This window comes from Apium graveolens, chromosome 2 (assembly GCF_009905375.1).
Source record: "Apium graveolens cultivar Ventura chromosome 2, ASM990537v1, whole genome shotgun sequence".
NCBI lineage: Eukaryota > Viridiplantae > Streptophyta > Magnoliopsida > Apiales > Apiaceae > Apium > Apium graveolens.
The window spans coordinates 160,550,413-160,569,217 of record NC_133648.1 but is presented as its reverse complement, the minus strand read 5'-3'; the positions used below and the strand labels follow the sequence as shown (position 1 = coordinate 160,569,217).

Here is an 18,805-nt window from a genome sequence, read left to right as displayed (position 1 = left end):
TGACGCCTAGCCACAATTAGCAATGAATTCCACTTATTACTCCAATTTTTCTTTTCATGCCTTTTATCACTAAGAACCTATTATAAATTCTAAGCATAATCAATAGATTAACCTTGAAAACCATCAAACCATAACAACAATCTAGTCCTTAAGCATTCTCTTAGACTTAGTGAATTTACAAGTGTTTCTAGCATGCACGTCAACCTACAAGACTCAACATCACTTTAACGCTATCACTACACTCGCATCAACATCACAAATCAATTGGTAAAGCAACGCAAAAGGGATCATGGTATATGCATGAGCTACATGACATGATAAATAAAGCTATAAAAAACAAAAAAAAACTATATGGCAAAAATATGCAATTATATGAACTAAACTATCATGAATATGCAACTATATGACACACACACAAAATATTCCTTAACCACCACCCCCAAACTTAAAATCTTCACTATCCCCAGTGAAGGTAGTAGAAAGGATCACAGGGCATACCTACTCGGAGAGATCATCATCCTCATCATCACCCTCAGAGGGTGGAGTATCAGGAGGCGGATATGCAGAGTCCTCACCAAAAATTGGCCACTGGATGTCAGCTCTAAGGCCTCTAAAAGCAGTCCCAAGCGCAAGGGTGAGCTCTTGATCAAACCTGCTCTGTGTCTCGTACATAACATCCATTATCCTCGACAACCTCTTATACTGGGCATCAGCCATCCCAGCACCCTCCTGAGCTCTAGCAGAAGCAGCCTCATCATGCCCTGGTCTCGCCATGGTAGCACCGTGTGCTGGACGCCCTCCTGGAAGATGATAACCCAGCCCATGCTCATCGGGCTCTCCACCAGTCCACTCATGCATCGCATTCAGAGTCCCGGAGTCAATAGGAGCGGCTGGCAGCTGCAACTGCTCGTGAGACGGCCACTGAACTCCCACTGCTCAGCAAAGCTTTGTAACCGTGGATACATAAGGGATGTTCATGTGCTTAGCTCCCATCAAAAATTTTATAATTCCTTGGTAGATGAACTCGCCAAGGTCCACATAGTACTCCTCATTCAAAATACCCCATAACAACTGTGCTCGGTCAACTGTAACCTCATGTGCATGTGAAGTAGGCAGAATATTAGCGCAAATAAAGGCATTCCATGCACGGGCATACATATTCATCGCAATCGCCGGAAAATGGCGATACTCATTAGTCCCGGTCTTGAAAGTTCAAACTGTGCCCGACCTACAGAGAGTAGCATAAATCAAATCCAAGTCAAAATCCTCAGCAGTCTTCTCGTTCCAATTCTCCTTCGTGGGCTTCCTCTGTCGCTGCCCAATCATACGGCGAATCGCCTCAGGGTGATAATCCACCGTCATCCCCCGCACACCAGAAAACCCATTCTTTTCAGCCTTCGCGTTCGCATAGAACTCGTGAACAACGCTCATCGGAACTACCTCAGGTCACTCACAAAAAGCAATCCAACCCTTCTCAGCAATCATTGGCAACAACTTACCATCCCTCCCCGATGGTAAGAATCCCCTCTCCTTCAAAATCGGCTTACCCAGAAGCCTAGTATACTCCTCCTCAACAGCCCTATCAAACAAACGAGGCCTCGCAGCAGTACCCCTCAAAGAATCAGCAGTAGGAACAGTGATGTTGCTATCAATAGTCCTGGATCTCTTAGGTGCCATCGAAATTGAGAAAAAGTGTTTAAGATTTGTGTTTTTGAATATGGGAGAGAGTTTAAGGTTTGAAAGTGTATGGAGGAGTATATGGAATAGTTGTATGTATATATAGGGTAGAGATTAGAGTAAAATTTGATTAGGAGTGGGTTTGAGGGTTAAAAATATGGGTAATGGGAAGATAATTCGTGGGTAATGGGGCTGTGTTTTATTTTTGGATTTTTCTGATTTTTTTTGGTTTTTTATAAGGCTTAAAAAAAATTCTTCCAGTCGGGCCCTGAGCGGTCGCTCAGCAGAGCTGAGCGGGCGCTCAGGGATCTTCTGGGAAAAAATTTTTCTTTCCCTGTTTTTCTGATTTTTTTATGGTTTTGGATAGGTTACTAACTTCTAAGGATTCCTGTAACAACAAATCATGGGTTGCCTCCCAAGAAGCGCTTCTTTTTCATCATTAGCTTGACGTAGCGTACCTTAATCAAGTTGACAATAAAATGACACTAACCACTTCCCGGTTTGCCATGTCCCTATAGTAATGCTTCAAACGCTGACCATTAACCTTGAATGCTTGGTCCGGATCATTCTCAAAAATCTCCACCGCTCCATGTGGAAACACAGTTTTGACAATAAAAGGTCCAGACCACCTTGATTTCAACTTTCCAGGAAAAAGTCGGAGACGAGAGTTGAATAAAAGAACTTGCTGCCCCGACATAAATGACTTAGGATATAGCTTCCTGTCGTGCCACCTTTTCACTTTTTCCTTGTACATTTTGTTCTTCTCGTACGCTTGGAGTCGAAATTCATCAAGTTCATTTAGCTGAAGCATTCGCTTCTTTTCAGCTGCATCTAGATCAAGGTTTAACTTCTTCAATGCCCAATAAGCCTTATGCTCAAGCTCCGCAGGTAAATGACATCCCTTACCATACACAAGTTGAAATGGGGACATCCCAAGTGGAGTCTTGTATGCTGTTCTGTAAGCCCAAACAGCTTCATCGAGCTTTAAAGACCAATCCTTCCTTGACGGACAAACAACCTTCTCTAAAATGTGCTTGATCTCTCTATTAGACACTTCCGCTTGACCATTAGTTTGTGGATGATAGGCAGTAATAACATGATGATTCACATTGTAGCGCTGCATCATAGAAGTGAACTTACGGTTGCAGAAGTGCGACCCTTCATCACTTATGATTATTCATGGCGTTCTAAACCTTATGAAAATCTGCTTATGAAGAAAATTTAACCTTTGCATCATTCGTCGGTAGAGCTTTGACTTCTACCCATTTTGAGACATAATCGACTGCCAGCAAGATGTACTGAATATTGCAGTACGAGACAAATGGCCCCATGAAATCGATTCCCCAAACATCAAAGACCTTGACTTCAAGCATCACATTTAACGGCATCTCATCCTTCCTCGTAAGATTTCCCACTCTTTGGCAACGATCACACCATAAAATGAACTGATGAGCATCCTTAAACAAAGTAGGCCAGAAAAAACCTGCTTGAAGAATACGAGCTACCGTCTTCTCACCACCATAATGTCCACCATAAACTGTGGAGTGGCAGTCTTGTAATATCCCCTCCATCTCACAGAATGGGATACATCTCCTGATGATCTGGTCAGCTCCCTGTTTAAACAAATACGGTTTATCCCACATATACCACTTCACCTCATGCAGAAACTTCTTTTTTTGAGCTGTATTCATATTAGGAGGCATTATATTGCTGAAAAGATAATTCACAATATCTGCGAACCATGGCTCTTCCTCCTAAACTGCGAACAACTGCTCATCTAGAAAAGATTCGTTGATCAATGTCTTATCATGTGAAGCAGACTCGGGATTCTCCAATCTAGAGAGATGGTCAGCTACTTGATTTTCAGTACCTTTTCGATCCTTGATCTCTAACTCAAATTCCTGTAGCAAGAGCACCCAACGAATGAGTCTAGGCTTCGAATCCTTCTTGGAAACCAAATAGCGAATGGCCGCATGATCAGTGAACACTGTCACCTTTGTCCCAAGCAAATAAGATCGAAATTTTTCGAAACCAAAGACTATAGCCAAGAGCTCCTTCTCAGAAGTGGTGTAGTTCATTTGAGCTCCATTTAAAGTCTTACTAGCATAGTAGACCACATGAAAGAGATTATTCTTGCGCTGCCCAAGAACTGCGCCCACCGCATAATCACTCGCATCACACATCATCTCAAAAGGCTCTGTCCAATCACGTGCCGTTATAACAGGTGTAGTTATCAAATTCTTCTTGAGCGTCTCGAATGACGTCAAGCATTCATCATCAAATTTGAAAGGCACATCCTTCTCAAGCAAGTTGCACAACGGCTTAGATATCTTCGAAAAGTCCTTGATGAAACACCGATAAAAACCCGCATGACCAAGAAAACTACGGATTCCTTTCACTTAAATAAGTGGTGGAAGATTTTCAATGACTCCCACCTTGGCTTTGTCCACCTCAAGACCCTTGCTAGAGACCTTATGCCCAAGAATAATGCCTTCACGCACCATAAAGTAATATTTTTCCCAATTGAGCACCAAATTAGTTTCCACACACCTTTTGAGCACCGCACAAAGATTATTCAAACATTCATCATACGAATGTCCAAAGACGGAGAAGTCGTCCATGAACACCTCTACATTATTTCCAATCATATCAGATAATATAGCCATCATACATCTCTGAAAAGTGGTCGGTGCGCCACATAAGCCAAACGAAACTCTGCAAAAAGCAAAAGTGACAAATGGACAAGTGAAGGTAGTCTTTTCTTGATCCTCTGGTGCAATATATATCTGATTATACGCTGAATAACCATCCAGAAGACAATAATACTCATGACCGGCCAACCTGTCCAGCATCTGATCAATAAAAGGAAGAGGGAAGTGATCCTTTCTCGTGGCCTTGTTCAACTTTCTGTAGTCCATGCATACCCTCCATCCTGTGATTGTTCGAGTAGGAATGAGCTCGTTCTTCTCATTTGCTACCACAGTAATACCTCCTTTCTTAGGTACACATTGCACGGGGCTCACCCAAGAACTGTCAGAAATAGGATAAATGATTCCTGCATCCAGCCACTTTAGAATTTCTTTCTTCACCACTTCTTTCATGATAGGATTAAGTCTGCGTTGTTACTCAATAGTCGGCTTACTACCCTCTTCTAGCAGAATTTTATGCATGCAGTACGAAGGGCTGATCTCTTTGATGTCTGCTATAGTCCATCCGATAGCTGATTTGAATTCTCTCAAAATCCTCAAGAGCTTGTCCTCCTCACTACCTGAAAGGTCAGATGCAATAATAACAGGTAAAGTAGATGCATCACCTAAAAAAGCATACCTCAAGTGTTCAGGCAATGGTTTAAGTTCCAAGGTAGGTGCTTCTTCAATAGATGGTTTGAGCTTTTCTTCAGCATTTTTGAGGTCAGAAGTACCAAGAGATTCAAATGGCATGTCTAGCTTTCGCCTCCAAGGAGAAGCATTTAGATATTGTAGTTGCTCATTTCCATCCTCATCCTCACTGTCAAAATCCCCCACTAAGGCTTTCTCTAATGCATCAGACATTAGCATATGATCAAGTTCTGAAGTAACCGCAGAATCAATCAAATCCACCTTTAAGCACTCCTCGTTTTCTGTAGGGAATTTTATTGCTTTGAATACATTGAATGTCACATCCTGATCCTGCACCCTCATAGTAAGTTCACCTTTCTACACATCTATCAAGGTACGGCCTGTAGCCAAGAAAGGTCTCCCCAAGATTATGGGAATCTTCTTATCTTCCTCGAAATCCAGAATAACAAAGTCTGCAGGAAAGAAGAGCTCATCCACCTTTACTAGCACATCCTCCACTATGTCTCGTGGGTATGTAATAGAACGATCAGCCAATTGTAGAGACATGTAGGTGGGATTTGGATCAGGCAAATTCAACTTTTTGAAGATCGATAACGGCATCAGATTGATGATTGCTCCCAAATCACACAGACACTTATCAAAAGACAACTTGCCAATGGTGCAAGGAATGGTGAAGCTACCTGGATCTTTAAGCCTTTGAGGTAACTTTTGTTGCAGCACAGCACTGCATTCTTTCGTTAGAGTAATGGTTTCAAGTTCATCCAGTTTCACCTTCCTTGAAAGAATACTCTTCATAAATTTCACATAACTAGGCATTTGCTCCAGAGCCTCAGCGAAAGGTATATTGATGTGAAGTTTCTTGAATACCTCCTGAAACTTACCGAACTGCTTATCCAGCTTTTGTTGTTGCAATCTCTTAGGGAAATGTGGTGGAGGATAGAGCTGTTTCTCCCCTGTATTACCCTCAGGAAGAGTGTGTTCCACAATAGTCTTCCTTGGTTCCGCCGCTTTCTCCTTTTGCTTAGCTTCTTCATCACCAACTTCAGCTTCTCCTTCTTTTGCTTTTTCAGCATCAGCAACTTTTCCAGACCTTAAGGTAATAGCCTTGACTTGCTCTTTAGCTTCCTTCCTTCCTGGCACTTCAGTATCACTGGGAAGTGTGCCAGGTTGATGATTGAGCACTGCATTGGCTATTTGACCGATTTGATTTTCCAAGGTCTTGATAGAAACCGCCTGACTTTTGCACAACAACTTAAGTTCCTCAAAATCAGCACTAGAGGGTGGAGCTGCACCTCCTTGTTGAGGATATGATTGCCTTTGAGCATAATGCTGTGGTTGCTGGAATCCAGGTGGATTGAACTATTTACTTACGCCTTGCTGATATGGTTGCTGAATAGCATTCTGATTATTACTCCATCTGAAATTTGGATGATTTCTGTTGTTAGGATGATAAGTAGCTGGCACAGGCTGCTGCGGTCACTGATAATTATTCACATACTGAACAGATTCATTAACAAGAGAACACTGATCCGTAGCATGAGAACCTGCATAACTTCCAGAATACCTGCTACCTTTCCAGGAATCATCCTTTGAGTTGGGTTTTGATGCTCATTTGCAGCCATCGTCTCAATCAGATTATAAGCCTCAGTATAGCTTTTGTCCCACAAGGTGCCTCCAGCTGCTGTATCGAGCATGGGCCTAGATTGGGCCCCCAAACCATTATAGAAACCTGTGATCACCATCCAATCAGGCATACCATGATGTGGACACTTTCTCAACATCTCCTTGTAGCGCTCCCAAGCTTCACACATAGATTCTGTAGGTTGCTGCGCAAACTGAGTAAGAGCACTCCTCATAGCCGCAGTCTTCGCTATTGGATAGAACTTCACCAGAAACTTTTGTGCAAGATCTTGCCAAGTAGTGATGGATCCAGCTGGTTCAGAATGTAACCAGTCCTTAGCTTTATCCCTCAGTGAGAATGGGAAAAGCTTCAGCTTAATAGCCTCATCAGTCACACCATTATATTTGAAAGTACTACAGATCTCGACAAAATTCCTATGTGCATGTTGGGGTCTTCAGTCGCAGCACCTCCGAAAGAAACAGAATTCTGTACCATCCGAATAGTGCCCGACTTGATTTCAAAGTTATTGGCCTCAATAGCCGGGTGCATGATGCTTGACTGAATGTCATCAATTTTAGGCCGAGAAAGTCCATAAGAGCTGGATCTGCCGGAACTATACGATCACCCATGATTACTGGCTCTTTCTGCTCACTTCCTGAATCCGAATCTTCAAAATCTATCTTCTTCGGAATATCAAGAACTTCGTCTATCTCCTCAGTCGTATCTAAAGTCCTCTTGCGAGTATGAGAACGTGTTTTCATAAACGCTCGCTAAAGTACCTGAAACACAACCGGAAACAATAAGTAACACGTCTTAAATAATGAGTCCTAATGACCACTGATGGTAAGTACATAAACTAAACAAATACGCCGAATCCACGGCAGCGGTGCCAAAAACTTGTTAGGGCGAAAACACGCGCTAATAATACACGCAAGTATACATATTCACAAGTAATATAGAATACTTTCTAGTTCGTTCCCACAGAGACTCAGACTAATTATGTTCAATTAACACACACTCACCAATGTATGATTACTTCTCAATGTTAAGATAATAACACTTAGAATTGATTAACTAATTATTAACTACAATTAACTATGAGAATTAAGCACTTAATTGACACTTGAATTAATAATATTAAAACACACATGAGATCACAACTTCATTACTACTTCGTTCAATAGTCATTGTCATTACCCTTAGCATGCAACATTGATGATATTAATCGAACAACACGAAACTGATTAAAGCCAACTTGCATTGTACTAATACCATTCTACCAAGCATCCATAATTAAGATAGAAGTTGAATAGGCATCAATTATGCTGAGACCCTATATATCTACAGAATTTGACAACATAATGATTTAAGCACAAGTTATTCCTTTTGATTACACAGGGCATGTAAAACGGTTAGAGTTACCCACTAATCATGCATACACATACATGAACCTATGCTAGCATGGCAAGTTCTAAATCTCAAGATCCACCGTCGCTTCACAAGAGATTAACACCCTATCTTATATGTTCGTGGCGCACATAAGACGAATAAGCACAACCAATACTAGATATCATACAATCATCACACACTACAGTATTAAACAACTAACTAAAGAATTCCATGGTAAATCCGTTACGTCCCCATGATCCCGATTAGCCCATGATAGCACTCATCGTCATCATGGGTTCATATGAAAACTTGATAATAACACAAGAGAATAATAACTAAAACTACTTATATTAAACCAGAGTACGTCACAAGAGTAAATAGGTTCAAAGCAAAGAAAACTAGCATCCCACATTACAACGAAATAAGAATCACAAGAAAATATGCTTCCTCTTCGTTGCAGTGTGCTAAAACGGTCTTCTTCCTTATCTCCTCGCTCGATTAATACTACGATCCAACACTTCCAACACTATGTGAAACATCTCTGAAAACTACTTCTATAGGAGTCCCATAAAACCCAGCTAACTCAGAAGTTGGAAGTTAAACAGAACCAGGAGTCTAAAATAATTATTCTAAAATTCCATCCCTGAGCGGCCGCTCAGCATTCCTGAGCGGGCGCTCAGCTTCCTGAGCGGTCGCTCAGCAGAGCTGAGCGGGCGCTCAGACCTCTTCTAGAAAATGCTCTGTTTCTGCTCCCAATCTTTGCTGCATTCTGCTCCTATCTTCCCACGCGCAATGCCGAACACATGCCAAGGCTTATTCTTGATGAAATCTCTCCAGAAATGCAAACAATACCCTGAAATGCACAAACATTAGAAAAACGCATCAAATACACAAAATACTTGATTTCAAGACATCAATTCAAGCCATTATAAGACATTCTAAGTGGTATAAAATGCCACTTATCAATTCTACATAAAGCAATTTATAATGCAGAGATTTCCATTCACACAAACGTACAATCATTAAGAATATTTATAATCGGCTCTAATATTATACAAAGTTCATAAATATTATTTCACAAAATACTGGTCGTAACAATTTAACTCTTTATAAATGAAATTAAATGATTAAATGATTTTAATCAATTAATTAAATTCATAAATAATTAAATCAAATTAGATTTTTGAAAATAATAAAAGAAAATAATTTTAAGAATTTAAAATAATCAAGTAAATAATTTTATTTTGGAGTTTAAAATATTAACTAAATGGTTTTTTTGAAATTAAAAGAATTAATTTCTAGAATATAGAAATGAATTTTGAATTAAAATAAAACAGAAAATGCAAAAACATATTTAGTGTTTGGGTTTTGTGGAAAAATGGATCAAATTCGGGTTTTTAATAAACAGAAACGGGTCGGGGAATGGGTAACTGGGTCACCGAAGAACAGCAACCCAGTTCACCGAAATTGTCGTCGGAATCTGGAAAACCCAGATTCCGTCGTCTTCTCTAGCGAACAGCCGGAATCCGGCGAGCCTGCAACACAACTCTGGCCAACCCCATTCTTTAATCAAAACATTCCGTTCGCTATTCTAAATCGATCGTCCTCACCCCAGCTCTCCAGAAACATCACCACCATCAACAATCGATTGGGATAAAGTAAAAACCGGTCAATCTCCGATCAACTTCCGGCGAACTAATCGAAAATCATCATTTGCTAATGAAACCCAACGAAATCGGTATCAAAACAAAGCTAAGATAATTTTTAATTTAACCATATGATCAAACACCATATCAGATTCAAAAATAATTAGAAAAATCAATTCAAAACTCTTTTCAAAACTTAAACTCGGTTTATCACTTCCTGGACTAAAACACATCAAAAAGATACACAAATCAATTCTAATTAACATGGTAAACGTGTTTAATACATCAAAATCAACCAAAACAACTTTAAAATCAAATACGTAAATTTCAACCGATTAAAATCAAGAAAAATCGAAAAACGATTCGATTCACCTCGAAGAAAACGGATTGTACGAACAGGAAGCTGCTGGTTCAGGCTTCGTTTTGGATATTCAAGCTTCAAAAATGGAAATCAGAATCACTAGGAACCAAGGGATTCTCCAACTCAAGAACACCCCCAAGAACAAGTTTCTTGTTTTTCTGAATTTTTTAATGAAAAAAAATGAAATAAATAAGTATTTTACAGCTATTTATATTTACATAAAATATATCCCCAAAATTAATTTAGGGTGTTTTTATTCCCATAATTAAAATAATTAAGCCCCAAACTAATAATTATGGGGGATAATTTTAAAAGCGATAAAATACAACATTTATATCGAAATTTTCCAAAAATTGCAAATGATTTAAAAATGCAAAAATATTGGGTATTTGAAATATGATTGATTTTATAAAAAATAAAAACACGAATTTTGTGGACTTTGACGTCCCGGTGGGGTCCCGGTCCGTTAATTTAAAAAAAACAAAAATGATACTTGATTTAACAGAAAACCCCGAATATGCATAAAATACATTCAAATGTATATAAACGAGATAAAACAGGTACCTTGATAAAGACGTAATTAAATACGAGTCCAAATTACAGATCGATTCATATAATTGCAATTTAAACAAGTAACGAGTATCCCATTGGATCATATCGGATCCGAAAATACATTACTTAGCCGCTAAGTAACTATAAAATGATACAATTTAATACCATATTTAGATAATTATCAAAACTGAGCTTCTTATAAAACACTATATACGAAAATAAGTAATAATATCCCATCTCTCAATAATACGGGTTTTGTTGATCTATTAAAACATTTATCGTATCGAAGATTTTGCGCCGGGACGCGTACGGGTCAAACCGTAATCCGGATCGAAAAGGTTAAAATACGGAAAATGTACGGAATTACCAGATTGGGTTAGGAAGAAGTTTTCGGAAGAGTTTCGGGTTGTAAAATGCAAAAACGGTTGAAGTTGGACGATTCCCGGCTTTAAAAATAATTTTGTAATTACTCAGAAAATAATTAATAAATCCATAAATCATTATAATAAAAAAATCATATAACAGCCCAAAAATTTCCAGAAAAATATCACAATTATCTCTACTTTATTCTGGACATATAAAAATTAAAATTCTCTAAGAATATCACATATAAACATCCAAAACATTAACTCCAATTACCAGATAATTCACTAAAATTCACACAAAAATCACATAGACAATTTAAATAATAATAATAATAATATTTAAAAATATGGGATATTACAATCTACCCCCCCCATAAGGATTCCGTCCTCGGAATCAGCTGAAGAAAGCACTAAGGGTTTTCTGGCCAACTTTCCAACCTTGCATACACAATTTTTCTCAGAATTTCCAATACCACTGCAATTCCTTATACCACACAGTTATCACGTGAGCTTCACTCTGTATTTTTGTTCTATCCACATCCTTTGACCCATTTCTCAATAGAATCACTTTTACTGATTGCGAGAAAGAAGAATAGAGAGAAAGATAGAGAGAAAGAAAAAGAAAGAGATATAGAGAGAGGAATAAAGAAACAAATTGACTTTGTTGCACGCCACTGATATTCTAATCGCATTGCAGTCCATTGTCGTTATTGGTAATACCATCACATAGCCTTCCTTTGACTTGACCAAAATGACTCAGCCCAACTTGATTGGCATACCTTCGAATATTTGAAATAATAAAATCATGGAATTTTAAAGAGAAAAGAATCATAACAGAGCCAATATCTGAATTTGTGAGTAAAGTACTGTTGAAATGAAAGGATAACTGAGAGATCAATATGATCAAATGAACTTGGTATTGCGTGTCCAAATTAAGACACTACTAAAGGTTGTTAGCCTTCTTGTAGTCACAATACACACAAGTGATGGCGTCCCATCCAACTCCTATCACACAGACAGGTATACCTTGTGTCCCCTATAGTTAAGGTTGTTCATCTCAGTCAGAATAAAAGAATATGAAAGGAATTTAAAATCGAATGAATAAAACGGAAAAGATTTCAAAGCTGATAATTCTTAAGGAAATGAAATCTAGAGAACAAAATTCTGGCACAAAGTGAATAAACGGGTGTTAGGGATTATGTCTTCTAACTGATATTTCTTTTTGTGAGAAGCCAAAAGAATTTATAGAAAGAAAAGGTATTGCCAAAGTCTTAATATTTATCTTCAATTTAAACTCTTCAGTTGACTCACCATCGGATTCTAGACGCTTCTTCATGTTCCAAGGATATCGATAATCTCCATCGTCGTCGAAACGTAGTAGCCTCAGAAGATTCCACCAAAGACGTTCGCAACTTCCACGAGTTTTATCAAGCTCAACACAACCATCTCAAACGAATGTGCCTATCTTAGGTTACTCATTGGTACTATATCGAATAGTCCAACAGGAACTCGATATGAGCTCAATCGTCCTCACATAGCTACACACACCCCTACACACTCTCGTTTCTAGTTTACTATAACTTTAGCTCTGATACCAACCTATAACGCCCCCAAATCCGGGGTCAAGGGATTTGGTCATCACTATGAAACCTCAATCCAAATTGACCTGTTTAAACAATAAACAAATGCTAACTGAAGATATTTAGCATAAATGACCCCAAACTAATCCAAGATCTTTTAAGGTTACAGTTCTAGAAACAAGAATTCCAAATTCCACCAAAAAAATTTCACTTTCTTTTAAAACTCTTTTAAATAATTCTCTATCTCAAAACTTAACCCGCTAGTATAACTTCGAAAAGAAGTATACTAGGCCCGACTATAAAATACACAACTATAATATAATATAATATAAATAACTTTATACAATAACACTTACACTAGTTCGCAAACCCTGGACCAACCACCTTCCAAAAGCTTCTTCTTTGCTTCCTCGAATTACGCAGCTAAACAGCGCAAGCTAATCCTCACTGGAGCTTAAATTTAAAAACAGGCAAGTATGAGCGGAAGAAATGCTTAGCAAGATCATTATAGCACATATAGGGTCGTTTTGATATAAAACCGACATCTGCATTAGAGCGGAACATTTAAAATCATAATTGTTGAATCATAAAATTTTAGTTGAGGAACCCCAGAATTGATTCCATAATTGTATTCAAAACCATTTTAATATTTTTTAGTGAAATGCTTCAGCAATACTTTGAATCTTGACGAGAATAAAACTCGTAAAATAGTGTTTACCGAAATATCGTAAACCACAATAACAAGAAACAATGATTATTGACTGAATCATAAACCTTATTCAAAACTCAACTCTTGATATTAATATTCATTTTGATGTCATATCAAATTAGATATCAATACGAACTTTGATGCTCACAACCTACCCGCGCTAAAATATGGAAGTCAACATCAATCTTCTGCATTAATACCACCTTTGATATTTAACAACTTAAATATCAACATCAATCAGCAACCGAATTAAAATTGTACTCCACTTTATTCAAAACCAAAACAGTTGATAAAACATTCCTTATAAGATTATCAAAAACAATATAATAATTTAGATTGGAATCCTCGAACGACGGTGTGTTGCCGCCGGCGATCAGCCGCGGAGCAACACCGGTATGCAGAAGCATATCCAACTAAACAAATGGGGCACCCAAGGCACATATCGGCCTAAAGGTATTATATCCTGTATAATACCTAAATCTCCGTTGAACCGCCGCCACGGCCTCTTACGCAATTTTGTGATCATCCAATCTTAAAACGTTTTATTGAGAGGGGTCATAATACTCGACACCCTTATAAACTTTATTCGCCCATTTACTTGGGCAAAAAAAACCAAAACAACGTCATCTTTCTCAAAATCCAAAACATTTATAAATCCGATAGTTGGATAAGTAAAACAGTTGACTATTTTGAACATAGAATAGCAGATAAGTACTTGCATAATACGAAATCATTTATTTCAACGATATGTAAAACATTTATCTATTCAGAACTGAAATTAGGGAAAGCAATACTTGCATAAGAAGATTTAAAATAAATATCACTTGAATAATAAGTGATGATAGGGATATTTGCCTTTGGCTTTTTAGCAGTTAGTCACACTCGTAGAAACACATCTATTCTGAAATTTTGTCTCAAAACATCATCGTCCATCTTCTACTAATCCTTTGGCCTACTGCTCATGCAGTGCCGCAACCCAATATTCCATACTATTCAACTCTAGTCTTCATCCATACCACCTGGTCTTGATCGTCTTGAAAGACTCGCATATATCATTAAAAGATCACACTTTAATCGTCTAAACAATAATGACTCAATGAACTGGGCGTCGATACCCTATCGTCTACCGATACGATAGCCCACACATAAATATAACAGACAAGCACAGGACTTTTGATCCACATATGCACGTAATTCACATAAAACATAGACACATAACTCACGTATCACATAATTGATATCACACATTACTCAGTTCGTTAAAAGGTTCGACTTGGTACGTTTAAAACTGAAATTGGGTCAAAATACGTATTTTAGATAAATAAGTGACTTAAAATGATTCGTAAAACAAGTGGTCTTTCGAAACAAAAAAGATTTGGGTCTCGAAAGTATTTTTATCAAAAGCAGAATATTTTTCTAAGTCTATACGCATTCGTTTCGTATTAAACAGACGAATGGTTTATTTTCGACGAATAAAATATGAATAATAATATTAATTAATTTTTAAATACCAAAATATAAGTTTTAAAAGCTTAAAAATAATTTTTAGGAATTATTTGAATTAATTATAAATAATTTACATTTATTTAACTATTTCTAAATGAAATTAATTGATTAAATGATTTTAATCAATTAATTAAATTCATAAATACTTAACTAAAATGAATTATTAATAATAAAATCAAATTAGATTTTTAAAAATAATAAAAGAAAATAACTTTAGGAATTTAAAATAATCAAGTAAATAATTTTTTTTTTGGAGTTTAAAATAATAACCAAATGGTTTTTTTGAAATTAAAAGAATTAATTTCTAGAAAATAGAAATGAATTTTGAATTAAAATAAAACAGGAAATGCAGAAACAGATTTAGTGTTTGGGTTTTGTGGAAAAATGGATAAAATTCGGGTTTTTAATAACGGAAACGGGTCGGGGAATGGGTAACTGGGTCACCGAAGAACAGCAACCCAGTTCACCGGAATCGTCGTCGGAATCTGGAAAACCCAGATTCCGTCGTCTTCTCCGGCGAACAGCCGGAATCCGGCGAGCCTGCAATACAACTCTGGCCAGCCCCGTTCTTTAATCAAAACATTTCGTTCGCTATTCTAAATCGATCGTCATCACCCCAGCTCTCCAGAAACATCACCACCATCAACAATCGACCAGGATAAAGTAAAAACCGGTCAATCTCCGATCAACTTCTGGCGAACTAATCGAAAATCATCATTTGCTAATGAAACTCAGTGAAATCAGTATCAAAACAAAGCTAAGACAATTTTTAATCTAACCATATGATCAAACACCATATCAGATTGAAGAATAATCAGAAAAATCAATTCAAAACTCTTTTCAAAACTGAAACTCGGTTTATCACTTCCTGGACTAAAACACATCAAATAGATACACAAATCAATTCTAATTAACATGGTAAACGTGTTTAATACATCAAAATCAACAAAAACAACATTAAAATCAAATACCCAAATTTCAACCGATTAAAATCAAGAAAAATCGAAAATTGATTCGATTCACCTCGAATAAAACGGATTGTACGAACAGGAAGCTGCTGGTTCAGACTTCGTTTTGGATATTCAAGCTTCCAAAACGGAAATCAGAATCACTAGGAACCAAGGGATTGATTCTCCAACTCAAGAACACCCCCAAGAACAAGTTTCTTGTTTTTCTGAATTTTTTAATGAAAAAAATGAAATAAATAAGTATTTTACAGCTATTTATATTTACATAAAATATATCCCCAAAATTAATACAAGGTGTTTTTAGTCCCATAATTAAAATAATTAAGCCCCAAAATAATAATTATGGGGGATAATTTTAAAAGCGATAAAATATAACATTTATATCGAAATTTTCCAAATATTGCGAATGATTTAAAAATGCGAAAATATTGGGTATTTGAAATATGATTGATTTTATAAAAAATTAAAACACGAATTTTGTGGACTTTAACGTCCCGGTGGGGTCCCGGTCCGTTAATTTAAAAAAAAACAAAAACGATACTTAATTTAACAGAAAACCCCGAATATGCATAAAATACATTCAAATGTATATAAACGAGATAAAACAGGTACCTTGATAAAGACGTAATTAAATACGAGTCCAAATTACAGATCGATTCATATAATTGCAATTTAAACAAGTAACGAGTATCCCATTGGATCATATCGGCTCCGAAAATCCATTACTTAGCCGTTAAGTAACTATAAAATGATACAATTTAATATCAGATTTGGATAATTATCAAAACTAGGCTCCGAAAATCCATTACTTATACGAAAATAATGTATTAATATCCCGTCTCTCAATAATACGGGTTTTGTTGATCTATTAAAACGCTTATCTATCGAAAATTTTGCACCGGGACGCGTACGGGTCAAACCGTAATCCTGATCGAAAAAGTTAAAACACGGAAAATGTCCGGAATTACCAGATTAAGTTAGGAAGGAGTTTTCGGAAGAGTTTCCGGTTGTAAATTGCAAAAACGGTTGAAGTTTGACGATTCCCGGCTTTAAAAATAATTTTGTAATTACTCAGAAAATAATTAATAAATCCATAAATCATTATAAAAAAAATCATATAACAGTCCAAAAATATCAAGAAAAATATCACAATTATCTATACTTTATTCTGGACATATAAAAATTAAAATTCTCTAAGAATATCACATATAAACATCCAAAACATCAACTCCAATTACCAGATAATTCACTAAAATTCACATAAAAATCACATAGACAATTTCAAATAATAATAATAATAATATTTGAAAATATGGGATATTACACCGATTATGCAAGCTATTTCTCGAAAAATTAAGTGAATTATTAGTGGGAGTCAACCAGGGCATTAGAAGGAGAAGTGCATATTCCATAGGCTAGGTTTACATAGTTATTTTTAGAAAAATATTTCCCCGGCTGTCTGCGAAATTAAATGGGGATTGAGTTTTTAAAATTAAAGCAAGACGAAAGAAATGTAGCGGAGTATGAGGCTAAGTTTATGGAATTAGCTAGATTAGTGCCAGACTATGTAAAATCTGAAGCTCAGAAAGCAAAGAGGTTTCAACAGGGATTAAAACCAGAAATTCGGTATGGAGTTGTAATTTTACAACTGAAGACCTATACCTCAGTAGTTCAGGAAGCCATGGTAATGGAACATGATCAAAAATTAACCGCCAAGGAAAAAGAAAGTAAGAAGCGGAAAATGGATGTTGTGGAAGAAAAACAAGATCAAGGAGAATCCAGTCAGAAGTTTCAGAAGCAATTTGGAAGAAATAGGAGTAGAAGATTCAGGACACAGAATTTTCCCCAGGCTAGGCCTAGTGCCCCTTAAGTTGCTTCCACTTCAACCAAGTCAGTCAAGCTGGTGGTAGATTGTAAGTTGTGTGGTAAGAGCCACAGTGGTCAGTGCAAAGGGAATGCCCAATGTTTTAGATGTGGTCAGAAAGGTCATTACGCGTCAGAGTGCAAATCATAAAGTCCAAGAATTAGTTTCCATAGCTTTGTAAGGTTGGACATCTTGCTAGGAGTCATAGGACTGTTACTCAAGGCAGTATTGGAGGTAGTGCATCCCAAGGACCGGCATCCGGTATGGCTAGAGCCAGAACCTTTAAGATGACCAAGAAATCCATTGATCAGGATACAAATGTGGTTGCAGGTATGCTTTCTCTTAACTCCGTACATGTTAAAGTTTTGTTTGATTCAGGAGCATCTCAGTTTTTTATATTTAAGGATTGTGTGAATAAAATGGATTTAATGTTGGAAGATTAGCTGAACCTTGGACCATAGAAGTGGCTAACCAAGATGGAGTCTCAGTAAACTAATTCTATTTTGAATGTCAAGTAGAAATCTTAGGACATTCTTTTACGACTGATCTAATACCTTTCAAGCTAGAAGAGTTCGACATAATCTTAGGAATAGATTGGTTTTCCCAATATAAGGCAAATATTGACTACAAGAAGAAGAAGAGAGGTTTACAGAGGATAATATCAGGGTAGATTATCAAGGAATCAAGAAAAGAAATTACTCTCAATACTAAAGGCAAAGAGACTGTTAAGACAAGGACGTGAGGCTTACTTAGTTCATATAGTGGACACCGAGAAAGAGACACTTAATCTGGATGGGATTCCAATAGTAAGGGAATTTCTAGACGTCTTTCCAGATGAGTTTCCAGGACTGCCACTAGATCGTGAGATAGAGTTTTTTATTGACTTAATATCCGGGGCAAAACCAGTTTCAAATGCTCCGTATCGTATGGCCCCAATAGGAATGAAAAAATTAGCTAAGCATTTGCATGATTTATTGGATAAGGAAGTGATTAGGCCAAATGTTTCCCCGTGGGGTGCACCAATGTTTTTGTAAAGAAGAAGGACGGGAGTATGAGATTGTGGATCGATTATCGAGAGTTAAATAAGTTGTCCATTTATAATAAGTATCCCCTACCCAGGATTGATGATTTATTTGACCAGCTTAAGGAAGCATGTTGCTTCTTTAAGATTGACTTAAGATCGGGCTATCATCAGTTGAAGATTAAGCCCAAAGACAAATTAAGGACTG

The 18,805-nt window shown here is 37.0% G+C and overlaps 1 non-coding gene across 1 annotated transcript; it reads left to right on the top strand.

The window, feature by feature from the left end:
- The first annotated feature begins 6,767 nt into the window (after positions 1–6,767).
- LOC141709312 (small nucleolar RNA R71) lies at positions 6,768–6,874 on the top strand. Its single transcript, XR_012569897.1, has one exon. It is a non-coding gene; the product is annotated as a small nucleolar RNA R71 (small nucleolar RNA).
- Positions 6,875–18,805: the final 11,931 nt, after the last annotated feature.